The sequence below is a fragment of the Manis pentadactyla genome, chromosome 16 (genome assembly GCF_030020395.1).
Source record: "Manis pentadactyla isolate mManPen7 chromosome 16, mManPen7.hap1, whole genome shotgun sequence".
Lineage (NCBI taxonomy): Eukaryota > Metazoa > Chordata > Mammalia > Pholidota > Manidae > Manis > Manis pentadactyla.
The window spans coordinates 79461578-79479126 of record NC_080034.1 but is presented as its reverse complement, the minus strand read 5'-3'; positions in this window follow the sequence as shown (position 1 = coordinate 79479126).

The following is a 17549-nucleotide window of genomic DNA, read 5'->3' as shown; positions in this document are numbered from 1 at the left end:
GTTACCAAAGGAAAAGGCACTGGACAGGGTGGGTGGGAAAGGAGGGATAAGGGCGGGGAGAAAGAAAGAGGGCATTAGGACTAGCACGTATAATGTGTGGGGTGGGGTGAGCATGGGGAGGGCTGTACAACACAGAGAAGACAAGTAGTGATTCTACAGCATCTTACTACATGCTGATGGACAACGACTGTAACGGGTTGTGGGGGGGAACATGGTGATGGGGTCTACAGCATCCAACTACGCTGATGGAAAGCAACGGTAACAGGGATTTTGTGGGGGGCTTGGTGTACTTGGTGATCATAATGGTCTTTGCGTGATTGTAGATTAATGATAACAAAACAATTTTTTAAGTACAGTAAGGACACAGCTCTCAATTGTCAGAAAAAAAATGACAGGCTTTGAGTGCTCCAATCAAAAGACACAGGGTTAAAAGAAGGGATGAAAACTCTAGACCACCTACTTGCTCCCTTACAGGAAACTCACTTGAGATCCAAGGACGAAGAATAGCTACACGTTGAGGGGTTGGGAAGAGGTACCCTAGACAAGTGGAACTGAAAAAAAAAGAAAAAATATGTGCTGATGGTATTAAAGAACGTGGCTCACGTGCGAGGGGATGTGGAAACCTCCTCCCAAAACCAAAACCACATACATATGTACTATATGGAAATAGAACAACTACACCAAATCCTGGAAGAGCAGCAGGGAAGCACGCTGCTGTGGCAGGCTGTCACCTCAAGGAGAAGTGTGACGTACAGCCCTGGAGATGTGCTCTGGAGCACGAACCTACCATTACAAGTGCAGCGCTCTGGACGATCGGTGGGATTGAAAAGCAAAGACAGGCAGAAGACTTCGAGAGACTTGAGATTCCAGGAACTTGTGGGACAACACAGGGATCCACATCCGGCTGATGTGGGACAAAAGAAAGGCGGACAGTCTGAGAGACTTCAAAACAGCGACAGAACTGCTAAAGGGGGAAGGCTTCCACAGTGCTTGCCTCTCGGGAGAAAGGACATTTGTGACAAACTGCCCAGGTGCACTCTGGCCGGCAGGTGTGGGAGCTTTCAGGAGCTCCGGGCCCTCCATCCTCCTGGCTGGCCGCGCAGCTCCGAGGCCCCTTACCGTGCTGTGACTATTACACGGCCTGCTTCCAAGCCAGCACCGGCCTGCAAAACGGCCGCCTCCACCTACGGCAGTTTCTCCCTGCGTGCTCCGCAAACTGGCCCTGGCAGTGGAGATGGGCACTGTGGTCAGGAAGCAGGAAAGACCTCTTTCATCCCGGCGGGTTTGGGCACCGGCACCGCTCCCCTGGGACCCCTGTCATCACTGCAAGGGCTGAGAATCTAAAGAGAATAAAGCTTCTGGGAGCTAGAGTGCACCCCCTACAAATATGAACCTTCAAAGGAACCTGGTAACTGGACTCAAAACAATCTTCCTGAGAAAGAGATCTCAAAATAAATATCAGGAGCATGCTCAGGTAGCAATAGAAAATAAAAGTGTCCCTCTCCCTCGAACGCAATTCTCTCTCTCTCTCTCTATCTCCCGGGAACGCTGCTGAGGCCCAGCAGGAAAGGCAGAGCTCTCAGGTCCACCCCGGCCGGTGCCAGAACAGTCAAACAAGGGCTCTGACTGAACTGCAAATGGGGTCGCCACACGTCTAACTCCGCAGGAAAGACAACAGTGCCGCATGCTAGACTTCCCATCAATTGCTAGAGGCTATGTGGCACCACTGATACCAGGTGACGTCAACACCCGGGTTCATTTCCTTGGGAATCTTTTTTCCCTATGACTCTTGAAAGCAGCACATGGTAAGATACAGCCTACCAGTCTCCACACCACCTCACCTCTCAGTTTTACGTTAGATGTTCCTGCATCACAGCTTCTGCTCTTCATTCCAATTTTATCGGCTTGTTGGTGTTCTTCAAATAAGGAATAATTAGTCAGATTTGGAATGAAGTGGTAGGGGGTTTAGTAAGATTCTTTTTGACCACCATCAGTAAACCAAAAGTCATCCTTCAGTATTAGAGAATATATTCACTGATGAGACATTTGATAAAGCGTTGCCATCCAAAACATGTGTCAAGAGCTCACGAACTTCAACACAAAAAAAGCAAACGAATGCAATTACAAAATGGGCAGAGGATATGAACAAACACTACTCCACAGAAGCAATTTCAGGTGGCCAGAAGGCACATGAAAAGATGCTCCACATCGCTAACTATCAGAGAAATGCACATTAATCCACAGTGGGGTATCACCTCACACCAGTAAGGATGGCCACCACCCAAAGACAGACAACAGATGTCGACAAAGGTGTGGAGATAGGGGAACCCTCCTATACTGCTGGTGGGAATGTCAGTCATCTCAAACATTGTGGAAAGCAGTATGGAGGTTCCCAAAAAAAACCAAAGAACAGAAATAACATTTGACCCAGGAATTCCTCTCCTAGGAATTTACCCTAGGTGTGCAGGAGCCCAGTTTGAAAGAGACAGATGCACCCTTATGTTGATCGCAGCACCATTTACAATACCCAAGAAATGGAAGCAACCTAAGTGTCCATCAGGAGATGAATGGATAAAGAAGTGGTCGTACATACACTCTATGGAATATCAGTCAGCCATAGGAAGAAAACAAATCCTACCACCATTTGCCACAACACGGAAGGTCCTAGAAAGTGTTATGCTCAGTGAAATAAGCCAGGTGGAGAAAGACAAGTATCCTAGGATTTCACACCTCTGTGAGGTAATGGAACAAAGCAAAAACGGGAAGGAACAAAACAGCAGCAGACTCACAGAACCAAAGAATAGACTAACAGGTACCAAAGGGAAAGGGACCTGGGAGGATGGGTGGTAATGGAGGGATAAGGGGGTATAGGGGGCATTACGATCTGCACACATATTGTAGGGGGTGGGGTCCACGGTGATAGCAGTATAACACACAGAAGACAGGTAGTGATTCTATGACATCTTACTACATTGACGGACAGCGACTTTAAAGGTATGAGGGGAGCGGACTTTATTATGGGGGAGAGGGGAGAGGAGGGGGAGTCTAGTAAACATAATGTTGCTCATGTAATTGTACATTACAGACACACACACACAAAAAAGTGATTCTGTTTTAGTGTCCAGAGAGAAAGTCAGTGGAAAATAGCCCTTCCCGTCACCGTGGATGCTTTCTGTTCGGTTTTGGAAGTGCCCAGTCATAGATTCAGTGGTACAGTGAGTCCCTTCTCATTTTTTCTCACCTCAACAACTGAGTTGTTGTAATAATATGCGACTGACCTTTTGAAATCAATGGATTTTATGATGTTTACGAATGGTAAGAAGCAATAACCAGATACAGAGGGATGTTTGGATGCTCAAACGAACACGTCACTCCACAACACACTCTTTGCTCCCAACTGCTCCCATCTTGAACTCGGTGTTCCTTTTCACCTGGCCCTCCTCCTATCAGTGGTGACGCCGATGTCCCTCAAACATGGTGGTGAGCAAAGCGCCAAGTTAACTCTTCTCTCTACCACAGGCTTGTGGTACAGGTCCTCCCAGAGGAAAAGCACTAGCAGCGGGAGAAAACCAAAAGACGTAGAAATAGAAGATGGTACAGTACAATGAAAACTGACAAAAGGGACTTCTGAGACCCTTACTTAATTCCTTCAGAGACACGAAAGCAGCCCCCCCCATACAACAAAACTACACCACTATGGAGACAGCACAGGCAGAGAACAAGAAGGGATCTGAAATCTTACGTCACTGGGCCAGAGAGAGGAGTCATCACAGCAGCAGCAGCTGGGACATGCTAAACACACTCTGCCCTCATCGCCATTATAGATAAGGTTGTTTGCGCAGCTCGCTGGGCCTCTCCCTAAGCACCCGGAGGCATACACAGTGGGGACTGAGGAGTCATCGTTGGCATCTCGCCCGCATTTATGTTCCGCACGGTTTGGAACATAACGAAAGGTTGGCAGAGGAGCAAGTGGCATTAGGTACCAATGAACGGGTAGCTGAGCTATGAAGCTGAGTCCAGTCATTCACTGACACCATTCTTCAACAGATACTGTGACTCGAAGAGTGATGTGCACGAGCTGACACACTCGCATTTGATAACAGAGATTCTCACCAAGTACGGAGAAGGGAGAGGAGGGCACGAATAATTGAGTGTGCACGGGAAGCCTCCAAGGGGAGGTGACTAGAGAGATGGGACTTCAACGATCCATGTTCTTCTGCTGTGGTGAAATGCCTTAAAAACTAGAGGCAGAAGGTCGGAATCCCCAGAGGAAATAATTCAGAGATGAAAAGGCATGAGACAGGATCTTTTCAAGGAGCAGGGAGCTTGGCTCATAGGGAAGGAGATGTAGACAAAGTGAAGGCCAGACCGTGAGTTGGGGCTGGAAAATTTAACATTTTATTCTGTAACAATGTCAGTGCTTCCACAGTGAAGCAGTGAGCAAGCAGGGCCTAGGTCCACCAGGAAAGACCTGAGAAACTAGAAGCAGGGTTACTGACACAGGACACGAGCTTCACAATTTATAATATAAAGGATGAACAGTCAGGATCAAAATGGACAGGCTGCCTGTTGAGAGGAGGTGAGATTGCCCCACAAGCTTCCAGCTTGGCTGATGGGCACGAATGGCAATGCCATCAAGACCAGGAGTCTAAAGGAGAAGCATTTTAAAAATAAAAAGTGTTTCCCAGTTTACTGTGTTGTGTTATTCACATATGAGACCCAGGCCCCCAAAACTAGATCAGAAAGAAAATCTGGGCGGCCGAGCCCAGTCAGAATGCGGGATGTGGCTATGCTGAGACCTGGTGGTCCCCGACCTACGCTTTCTGTGAGAAGCAAATGAAGAACCTTCGCGCTAGCTAGAAAGGCAAGTCATGGGGTCTGCGCCCTCCTCAGAAGTCAGCCACCTGGCTGGCCATGGCCGAGAAGGCATGCCTGGCTCCAGGTGTCCCAGAGAAGCTGGGAAGTCCCGGGAAAGGGCTGGCTGTGCACCCGGCAGCTTCTGGGTGGCTCCACGCTGGGCTGTGAGCAGGCCCTGGCCTCCGGGTTCGCAGGAGTCAGGAGTGCAAGGCACTTGACGCCCGCAGCACTCCGGGTGCCAAGCCCATGCAGAGTGGGCACCCGTGCAGGCTGAGCTCTGACAGACGCGGGCACTGCAACCCTCGACGGTCCGCAAGGTGGCGTCATTGGACCAAACACCTGTACGGCTCTCAGCGTGCAGTCCCAGGGGCTAGTGATTCTACTGGGGTTGTCCTTGGGGCCGTGCCGTGTCCTTGGCCAATCGTCTCCTCTGGGTGGGGCCGGTGTGCTTATGGCAAATGGCGCGTGTTGATGCGGTTCCTGGGTGACGTTACAGAGGCCCAGGCCACTTTGTGATGTGTCCCCTGGTGACATACATACCAGGCTCGCCCTAGCTGGGCAGCTCAGCGCATGCTTGGCCTGAGATTGAGATAGTGGCAAAGGAGACCCTCTCCCTAACTTCAGACCCTTTCCTCGGATCATTTGACGCACACCACAACCCATTTTTCTGTGTAGCCTCTTTCCTCCTTCCTAAGGTTTGTGCCCCTCACCGCCCGCTGCCTCTCCAGCACCACCTTATTTGCCCGCCTGTCCTTCCCTTTCCCTGGGCGCTGCCCTACACCCCTCCTGCCAGGGAGCACCCTGCACCTGCCCACTGACCTGGTCACAGGCTGTTCCACCGGGATACTGTGCCTTTAGCAGCTGGCTTTTCCCACATTTCCCAGCAGACTTCCCACTTCCTTGGGGAGCAGTCCGGGCCTCTGGATCATCCTGGGCTCCCAGCAGACGGCTGGAAAGAGACCACCCAGACGAGCTCCTCCTCTGCAGGGCACACAGGCACCACTACCAGCCCGCCTCGAGTTGTCCTGCCTGTGCAACATCACCATCCAGAGTCAGCCAACAGACTAGTAATTGGGCAGCACAAGCACCGGCCCGATGGATGGCTCTGATGCTCAGGACGAGCCGATGGACCCGACGCCACCATTGCTCGCCATCATCTTCCGGTCCACCCGGCCCCGTACGATGCCATGGGAAGCACCACCTTCGACCCGAGGGCCGATAATGACGCTCGAGATGAGCCCATGGACAGGACACCACCCTCGATGGCTGTCACCTTCTGGTGGCCCCCGGCCACGCATGTGCCCATGGGCAGTACCACTGCCGGACTTCTGTGCAACCCAGGCACCCATCACGTGGGCAGTCTTCGTCTGGTCTCCTCTGGACCCATACGATGCCATGGAAGGCACAGACGACGGCCTAAGCCCTAGCTGTAAATCAGCCTCGGACCCGATGTTCTACGCTACCGCCCTCGGGAAAGGCACCTACAACTGCCCCCGGCCCCAGACAAGGCACAGGGCAGAACAAGCGCCGGCCCAAAGGCTGACGCTGACGCTCAAGATAAGCCGATGGGATACGACAGACCCCTCGATAGCTGTCATCTTCCAGTCCCCCCAGCCCCACACGAGGCTGTGGGCAGCACGACCGCTGGCCTCCTGTGCACCTTACACAACCACAACACGGGCGGTCATCGTCTGGTCTCCCATGGCCCCATACGATGCCGTGAGTGGCACAGACGATGGCCTCGGCCCTACACGTAAGTCAGACTCGGACCAATGGGCACGTCAACGCCCTCGGTCAAGGCATCTATAACTGCCCACCAGCCCCAGACAAGGCGCATGTCAGCACAAGTGCCGGCCCGAAGGCTGATGCTGATGCTCAAGACGAGCCGATGGGACATGACACACCCCTTGATGGCCGTCATCTTCCGGTCACCCACCAGCCCCACACAAGTCTGTGGGCAGCAGCACCGCCGGCCTTCTGTGCACCTCAGACACCCACCAAGCGGGCAGTTTTCATCCTATCTCCACTGGCCCCACATGATGCCATGGAAGGCAGAGACGACGGCTGAGGACCTACCACCAAGCCGGACTAGGACACAATGGGCATGCCACCGGCATAGGGAATTGCAACTACTCTTCACCCCGGGGCCCAGATGACGCAACGGGCAGAACATGCACCAGCCCGAAGTTTCACTCTGACTGTCAAGACGAGCCAATGGACACGCCACCGTCGTTTGCCATCATCTTCCGGTCCCCACCGGGCCCCACAGCAGGATGTTTGATTCACCACTGCCAGCCTCCTGCGCACCTCAGACAACCACCACGCAGGCGGTCATTGTCCTGTCTCCCTTGGACCCAAACTATGCCATGGGAGGCACAGACGACGGCCATGGCCCTACCGCCAAGTCAGACGATGACCCGATGGGCACACCACCAACCTCGGAAAAGGCACCTAAAATTGACCCCTGGCCCCAGACAAGGCCATGGGCTGTACAAGCGCCGGACATAAGGCAGACGCTGATGCTCATGACGAACCAATGGAAATGACGCCGCCCTGGCTGGCCGTGATCTTGCAGTACCCCCGGCCCCACACGAGGCCGTGGGCAGTACCACCGACGGTCCGAAGGCTGCCAATGATGCTCGAGTCGAGCCGATGGACACGACACAACCCTCGATGGCCGTATACTTCTGGTCACCCCCGGCCCCTCAGGAGGCCGTGGGCGGCACCACTGCCGGCAATCTGCGTGCCTCAGACACCCACAGCGCGGGCGGTCATCCTCCGTTCAGCTCAGGACCCATACGATGCTATGCGAGGCACAGCCGACCGCCTCAGATCTTCACCTAACTCGGCTTCCGACCCGGTGGACATGCCACAGCCCTTGCCAATGGCACCTACATGTCTCCCCCACCTCCAGACATGGCCTATGTCCTCCTATCCATTTAACAAAATCTTTCCCACAATATGTGTGTATATTATATATTCACACTAAACCCTGCTCTTGCTAGTATGCCTCTGCTCTCTTTACTCTTTGACTCGGCGACAGAGGAAGAACACACATAAATGAGTGATAATGTTCTGAGCCACACTTAACTATGCAACGTGTTCCATGCCCCAGTGACTGGGATGGGGAAGTAGCTGCATTTTATGACTGTGCATGCTCACCGCGAGGTCTGCATGTTGAGCGTTTAATGGATGACAACCCAGGGGGAGGCAAGTCCACAGGAAGGAGACCGGGTTGGCTTATGTGGCCCCTTCCCTCTCCTCTCCCACTGCACTGCTCTGAGCTCACTGGAGGCTGGGGAATCCCTGCTGTGACAGAGGAAACAACTCATCATTTTATTTTTAAACATGTTTAATTCTGTATGTGTGTGCCTTATGTAACTTAAGACTTTGGCTGATCATCCTCACACATTCCCACTTCCCCACGAGATTAGGGATTTCGCATCCAGGTCCTCGAGTCTGGAGGAACGACAGAAGGAAATACTTCTGCCTGCTGTGTGATTATTGAAAATTTAAGCTTACTTAGAATTTATGAAGTAGCTTAGTAATATCAAAAAATGTCCTCCTTAATGACTGCCTGGCCTGACTCTAACCTAAACTGCTAACATGTCAAACCACGTTGAGTTACAACTGTGCCCACTTCTCGCTGACCCTAGAGTCTGCAGGGTCTCCTCCAGACTTAATACACGCAGAAATCCTAACCTGTGAAGACCACGTTCTAGTTGGAGGGGAGGAAAGAGACAATGAAAATCTGTAAGTTTTCCGGTAGCTTAGCCAGTAACAAACACTATGAAGAATAAAAAGCAGGTTATGGAGGAATGAGATTATAGGCATAGAGAAGCAGGACTTTCAAAATAAACAGTGGACAGGGTAAATCTCACCAGGGAGGTGGGACATGAACAGAGTAGCAGGAGGTGACAGAACCAGGTATCTGAGGGAAAAGCATTCCATACAATGGGATAAATTACTGAAAAAGCCAAGAGTAAGGATGCTTGTGGTCTTCAGGGAGCAGTCAGTCAACAAATGTGGCTAGAATACTGTCAGTAAGAAGGGCAAAGAGGACCGGGGACAGAGATATGGGTTGAAGTCATCGCACCAATATTAACTAATTTTGTTTTTTGAACGCTGTTGACTCGATGTGCAAATGTCTCGGTGAACCCAGTGCAGTCTGTCTCTAGGGCCTAGTTACCTTGCAGGCTTTTGGAAACATAAGTAGGGAAATGACATATAAGCCAACGTGTGAACTGTTCTGTGCATAAGGATAGATGGGTAGACAAAAAGATGATGATAGATAGGACGGACAGACAGATAGATGGATGACAGATTAGATAGGATAGATGATAGGTATAGATAGATAGAATAGATAGATGATAGATAGATACATAGAATACATAGATAGATAGATGATAGATAGATAGATAGATAGATAGATAGATAGATAGATAGATAGATAGATAGATAGATAGATAGGTAGGTAGGTAGATAGATAGTCATGTTATATCGCCATGTTGTTAACTGTTTGTAAGTTTGGGGGCACTGATGGAAGGAGCGAGTACGTCGGAGAGTAATGATGTGACAATGTCTCTGGCTGCTGAACCCTAACATATGGGACACTGCTGATGTGCCAAATTTCTTGGCAGTTGCCCCTCACAATCTGAAAAATATGCCATTTGCTAGCCAATCCTCATGCTGCTGTAAATCTAAGCTCTGCCTCCCCCTACCTTCTTTAAAATCTCACTTCCTGTCTACTTAAGTGTGAATTCCCCAGCCTCCATTCCTATAGACTGGGGATATCTCGCCCTGGTATTTGCATTCAAATAAGATACCGGGCACTTTATTTCCTCTCTTCACCTGCTTATTTCAGCTAGAATTTATCTTACACTCTTCTGTACATAAGGATAGATGAGTAGACAAAAAGATGACAACAGGTAGATGACAGATAGATGACAGTTGGTAGATGATAGATTACAAATAGATACATCAGATAGATGATAGATATTCAGAGATTAGACGAATAGATTGACAGAGATGAAAGATAGATAAGATATATACAGATGACAGATGTTAGACTCGATAGGATAGATGATATAGGTAGGTTAGATTAGACAGTTAGATGATAGATAGATACAGAGTTATGAACTGAATTTTTGGGCCCTCACCTCACCATATTCACCTCCTCCTAACCCATTGTTGCCACCACACACACACACACACTCACACAATTTCATATTTGAACTGAGTCAGGGTTGAAGCCCAAAACAACTCTGTAATCGTATTGGGAGGTGGGGCATTTGGAGGTAATTAGGTTTGGAAGATATCATGAGGGTGTGGGTGGAGCTGCCATTATGCAAACAGTGCTATTAAGTGGAACAGAGGACAGAGCTTTCTCCCTCGACCCTGTGAGGATACAGCAGGGATGCGGCCGTATGCAAGCCAGGAGAAGGGACCTCACAAGGAACTGAACCTGCCTTGGTCTTGGACTTCTACCCTCAGAATTGGGAGAAATCAGTGTCTATGGATTAAGCCCCCACTCAATGACACCCTGTTTATCAGCTTGAGTAGACTAACATAGATATGTAGGTAAACAGAGACGCACATAGACAATAGATTGAAAGAGACTACGCATTGATATCTGTGCTTAGGTGTCTGCATAGTTATCTGTGTCCAAACATGTCTGCACTTTGAAGTCTGCTCCCGATGGGGGGATCACCAGGAGCACAATTTATGTACGTTTCTTTTTTAAATTGTGGGCTGCATTTTCCGATAACTGGGTTCTCTGTTAATTCTCAGCCGTGTGTGTGTGTCTGTGCGTGTGCATGTGCGTGTGTACACCACTGCCCCAATCGGTCTAAAATCACAGGAGACTCAAAGTAACAAAGGAATGCAGGATACGGCAAACATCTTGTAAACTATGACCACAAAGAGTAAAATTTTCCACTAGCCTCTGGGGATATCTTTGCCAAGTGTTTCTATGCAATTTTAGAAAGATCTTGCTGGAAATGTTGCTGGGACCACACTGAACCATCAAGTTAGTTATGTTAATAAGCCAGGATAGGAGAGCAGCAAAGAGGGCCTTTGGTGTGTCCCCTATGTATCAGGCCAAGGTGTACAGGATTTAATTCTACTACACCACTTCATCTCACCATGGCTGACGTGGGATGAGCTTATGCACCACCTTGATCCGCGATTAAAAAGTAATTTCGGAATCACCTCCCTCAACAGAAAATAAATAAGTGCGGGAACATAGACATTCAAAAATTCCTGCCACCATCACCCAACTCTTTATGCTCAGTGCCTTTTCATACGAACGGAAACATAGCTCTCAATGCTACTATTCCATTTCAGATAGACCTCACTCACATCTAAATGCCTAAATGCACTGAAACTCCAGTTCCACCTTGAAAGCAGAGGGGAGCAGTTTTCCCACAAGCTAGCTGGCCTGCCACCATAGCAAGGCCATGGGAAACTGGCCCACAGGAGACCCGCATGTCACCAAAAGGCAGTTCCCTTAATCAGGGACTACACGCATGCTCTCTGGTGATTAGCCACCAAGCAGGGCCATGGAGGTGACATTGGTGCACAGGGAAAAAATCCTACTACTGTTCATGCACCTGCAAAAGAACCCGCATTCCAGCCTGGGTGCTCCCTGCGTGGGGCCTCGGATATGCCCCGCAGCTCACGCAGGCGCAACAGCAGGAAAGGCCCAGGGGCAGAGCAGACGGAGGGCTCTGTTAAAGAGCCCAGCCCGCCAAGCACACCATCAACACCAAGCAGACTCTTGCAAAATACGCAGGAGAAGTTCCCACCCAAGGCCACTCCTCTCAAGACACAAACACACAGCTAACTCAATTAAACAAACACAAAAAATTGAGACTGAGTAGGACACAAAGGAATCAAAGTGCACCTAGTAACAGAACGCTGACAAAAGAGAGAAAACAGATACATAGACAGATGATTGATACATAGACTGGATTGATATACATACATATAGATGATAGATTAATTAGATAGATACACAGATGATAGTAGATAGATGATAGGTCATAGAGAGATGACAGATAGATAGATAGGCAGAGAGATTACATAGCTAGAAAAAGAGATAGGTATTTAGGTAGATGGGAAAGCATCATACAAATCAAAGCTATGTTTCTCTCAAGACCATCTACGTGCTCCCTTTAAGGAGACCCAATTGAGATCCAAAGACACAGACAAACTACAAGCCGAAGAGGCGGGGACAGGTACCTTACACAAGTGAAACAGAGAAACAAACAAACACACAAATGGATTCTGATTGAGTCCCCAGAGACAGTCAGTAGAAAATAGCCCCATCTGGCCAACGTGAATTCTTTTTATTTGCTTTCAACACTGCCCAGCCATAGATTTAGTGCTGCAGCAACGTCCTTCTCATTTTCTCTCACCTCAACAACTGAATTGCTGTAATAATATGGGTCTGCACTTTTAAAATCATTGCTTTTTATGATGTTCATGAATGTAAAGAAGTAATAACCATCTAAAGAGAGACTTTGGACTCTCAAATAAACAATTCACTCCACTACACACTCTTATTTCCCAAATGCTCCTGTCCAGAAAAAGGTGTTCCTTTATATTTGTCCCTCCACCTATCGCCAGTGATCACACCGATGTCCCTCAAACATGGTGGTGTGCAAAGAAACAAGTACACTTTTCTGTCGACAACAGGCCCAGACGAAGGATACTTGTGGTATTCAGGGATCACTTACTCACTGAATGTAGCTAAATAAAGTCACCAAGCGAGCAGGAAGTATAAGAGGACAGAGGACAGAGATAGAGGTTCAAGTCCTTTCACCTCCATTTACTGGTTTTGTAAGCACACGCGGCTGACTCTACATGAAAGTGTATCGGTGAACACAGTGCTCTCCTTATGTCTTAGTTACCTTGCAAGATTTCTGGAAGCATAATGTAGGAAAGAGACATAGGCTTTGTTGTTAACTGTCCTGTACAGAAGGATAGATGGGCAGACAAAAAGGTGATTGATTCATAGATAGATAGGTAGACAGACGACAGATGAAAGAAAGATAGATAGGTACATAGACCGACAGATGATAGACATCATATGTAGATGATAGGAAGATAGATAGATATATAGAAAGATAGATCAATAGATACATACATACATACTTACATACATAGATACATAGATAGAAAGACAGACCGTTAGATTGATAGATACAGATACATATTGATTGACACAAAGCTATTGTTCATAAATAGGAGTTGAATGGTGAATAACATAGCTCATCTACAAACAAAAAGGAAGAATGAAATCCAGTTTAAATTTGCAGTAAGCAGCCTTAAGAAGAAAACAAACACTACCAATTGCAATGACGTGGATGGAGCTAGACGGTAGTACGTTCAGAGAAATAGGCCAGGCGGAGAAAGACAAGTACCAAGTGATTTCACTCATATGTGGAGCATAACAACAAAGAGAAACTGAAGGAAAAAAACAGCAGCATTCTCACAGAATCCGAGAGTTGACTAAAAGTTACCAAAGGGAAAAGGACTAGGCAGGGTGAGTCTGAAGGGAGGGATAAGAGTGGGGAGAAAGAATAGTGGTAATTGGGATTAGCATGAATAATGCGTGGGTTCGGGTGTGCATGGGTAGTACTGTACAACACAGAGAAGACTAGTAGAGATCATATAGCATCTTACTACTCACTGATGGACAGCGACTGTAACGGGGTCTGTGGGGACTGACATGGTGAAGGGATCCACACCATTCAACTACGCTGATAGACAGCGACAGAAGAGGTTTTACGGGGGGACTTGGTGAAGGGGGGAGCATAGTAAACATAATGTATTTCCCGTGATTGTAGATTAATGTTAAAAAAATTTGTAAGTGCAATAATTGTACAGCCCTGAATCATCAGAATAAAAGGTAATGCACTGAGTGCTGCAAACAAAAGACACAGGGTTAAAAGAAGGGATAAAAACTCAAGACACCTACGTTCTTACTTACAGGAGACTCACTTGAGATCCAAGGACACAGACAAACTACAAGCCGAAGGTGTGTGGACAAGTACCCTACACGAGTGAAACTGAAAAACAAACAATCAAACAAATGAATTCTGTTTGAGTCCCCAGAGAAAGTCAGCAGAAATAGCCCTATCTGACCACCGTGAATTCTCTTTCTTTGGTTTCTGGAGTTCCCAGAGAAAGATTTAGTGGTGCAGCAACATACTCCTCATTTTCTCTCACCTCAACAACTGAGTTGCTGTAATAATAAGCATCTGGGCCATTGAAATCAGTGGGATTTATGATGTTCACGATTGAGAAGATCTAATAACCACCAAAAGAGGGAAGTTTGGACACTTAAATAAACCCGTCACTCCACAATACACTCTTGGCTCCCACCTGCTCCTGTCTAGAAATTGGTGTTCCTTTCTATTTGACCATCCATCCTATCGGCGGTGATCACGCTGATGTCCTTCAAACATGGTGGTGAGCAAAGCAACAAGTTGACTTTTCTGTCGAAAACAGGCCCAGAGGAATGATACTTGTGGTCTTCAGGGAGCACTTAGTCAATGAATGTGGCTAAATACAGAGAGCAAGTTAGAAGGAGATTAAAGAGGACAGAGGACAGAGACACGGGTTCAAGTCCCGGCACAACCATTTCCTGGTTTTGTAGGTACACGTGGCCGTCTCGTCCTGCAAAGGTCTCGGTGAACACAGTGCTCTCTCTACAGCCTAGATACTTTGCAGGATTTTTGGAAGCAAAGTGTAGGAAAGTGATATAGGATATGTGGTTAACTGTTCGGTACACAAGGACAGATGGGCAGACAAATGTTGATTCTTTGATTGATAAATAGATAGACAGGCAGATAGATAGATACAGGTATATATCGACTAACACAAAGCTACTGCTCATTAACCAGGAGAGCAATGGTGAAAACACACAGCGAAACTACAAACAAAAAGGAGAATGAAATCCAGTTTAAAAAGTGCAGTAAGCAGCAATAAGAAGAAAACAAATCCTATCATTTGCAATAACGTGGATGGAGGTAGAGTTTATTGTGCTCAGTCAAACAGGCCAGGCGGAGAAATACATGTACCAAATGATTTCACTCATGTGTGGAGTATGATAACAAAGAAAAACTGAAGGAAAAGACAGCAGCAGACTCACAGAACCCGAGAGTGGACTAACAGTTACCAAAAAGAAAGGTACTGCGTAGCGTTTGTGGGAAGGGAGTAATAAGGGCGGGGGAAAAGAATGGGGGCATTAGGATTAGCATGTTTAATGTGTAGGGTGGGGTATCATGGGTAGGGCTATACAACACAGAGAAAACATGTACTGTTACTACAGCATCTTAGTACATGCTGACGGACAGGGACTGTAACTGGGATTTGCTGGGGACTTGCTGAAGAGGGTAGACTGGAAAACATAATGTTCTGCATGTGATTGTATATTAATGAGAACAAAGAAAATTTCAAACTGATGTAAGAGCACTGCTCTCAAATATCAGAATAAAAGTACAGGCTTTGAGTGCTCCAATCAAAAGACACAGGGTTAGAAGAACTGATGAAAACTCAAGACCACCTACGTGCTCCCTTTCTGGAGACTCACTTGAGATCCAAGGACACAGACAAACAACAAGCTGAAGGGGCGGGGACAGGTACCCTATACAAGGGAAACTGAGAAACAAACAAACAAATGGATTCTGTTTGAGTCCCCAGAGGGAGTCAGTAGAAAATAGCCCAATCTAGCCACCATGAATTCTTTTTGTTTTGTTTCAGCAGTGCTCAGGCATAGATTTCGTGGTGCAGTAACTTCCTTCTCATTTCCTCCCACCTCAACAAATGAATTGCTGTAATAATAGGCGTCTGCGCTTTTAAAATCATTGTTTTATTGTGTTCACGAATGTAAAGAAGTAAGAACCATCTAAAGAGGGACGTTTGGACCCTCAAATAAACACTTCACTCCACTACACACTCTTATTTCCCAAATGCTCCTGTCCAGAAATAGGTGTTCCTTTATGTTTGTCCCTCCACCTATCAGCAGTGATCACACCGATGTCCCTCAAACATGGTGGTGTGCAAAGAACCAAGTACACTTTTCTGTCGATAACAGGCCCAGACGAAGGATACTTTTGGTCTTCAGGGATCACTTACTCACTGAATGTGGCTAAATAAAGTCACCAAGCGAGCAGTAAGTATAAGAGGACAGAGGACAGAGATACGGGTTCAAGTCGTTTCACCTCCATTTACTGGTTTTGTAAGCACACGCGGCTGACTCTACCTGAAAGTGTATCGGTGAACACAGTGCTCTCCTTATGGCTTAGCTACCTTGCAAGATTTCTGGAAGCATAATGTAGGAAAGAGACATAGGCTATGTTGTTAACTGTTCTGTACAGAAGGATAGATGTGCACACAAAAAGGTGATTGATTCATAGAAAGATAGGTAGACAGACGACAGATGAAAGAAAGACAGTTAGGTACATAGACCAATAGATGATAGACATCATAGATATATGATAGGAAGATAGATAGATAGATAGAAAGATAGATCAATAGATACATACATACATACTTACATACATAGATACATAGACAGACAAACCGTTAGACAGATAGATACAGATACATATCGATTGACACAAAGCTATTGTTCATAAACAGGAGTTGAATGGTGAATAAAATAGCTAATCTACAAACAAAAAGGAAGAATGGAACCCAGTTTAAAATTGCACTAAGCAGCCTTAAGATGAAAACAAACACTACCATTTGCAATGACGTGGTGGAGCTAGATGGTAGTACGTTCAGAGAAATAGGCCAGGTGGAGAAAGACAAGTACCAAGTGATTTCACTCATATGTGGAGTATAACAACAAAGAGAAACTGAAGGAAAAAATCAGCAGCACTCTCACAGAATCCGAGAGTTGACTAGAAGTTACCAAAGGGAAAAGGACTAGGCAGGGTGAGTCTGAAGGGAGGGATAAGTGTGGGGAGAAAGAATAGTGGTAATTGGGATTAGCATGAATAATGCGTGGGGTCGGTTTCGCATGGGGAGTACTGTACAACACAGAGAAGACTAGTAGAGATCATATAGCATCTTACTACTCACTGATGGACTGCGACTGTAACGGGGTCTGTGGGGGCGGATATGGTGAAGGGATTCACAGCATTCATCTACACTGATTGACAGAGACTGAAGGGGTTTTTTGGGGGGACTTGGTGAAGGGGGGAGCATAGTAAATATAATGTTCTTCACGTGATTGTAGATTAATGATAAAAAAATGCTTTAAGTGCAATAAGTGTACAGCTCTGAATCATCAGAATAAAAGGTCATGCACTGAGTGCTGCAAACAAAAGACACAGGGTTAAAAGAAGGGATAAAATATCAAGATACCTACGTGCTTACTTACAGGAGACTCACTTGAGATCCAAGGACAAAGACAAACTACAAGCCTAAGGTGTGTGGACAAGTAACCTACACGAGTGAAACTGAAAAACAAACAATCAAACAATTGGATTCTATTTGAGTCCCCAGAGACGGTCAGCAGAAAATAGCCCTACCTGACCACGGTGAATTCTTTTTGTTTGGTTTCAGCAGTTCCCAGCGATAGATTTAGTGGTGCAGCAACATACTTCTCATTTTCTCTAACCTCAACAACTGAGTTGATGTTATAATAAGCATCTGGGCCATTGAAATCAGTGGGT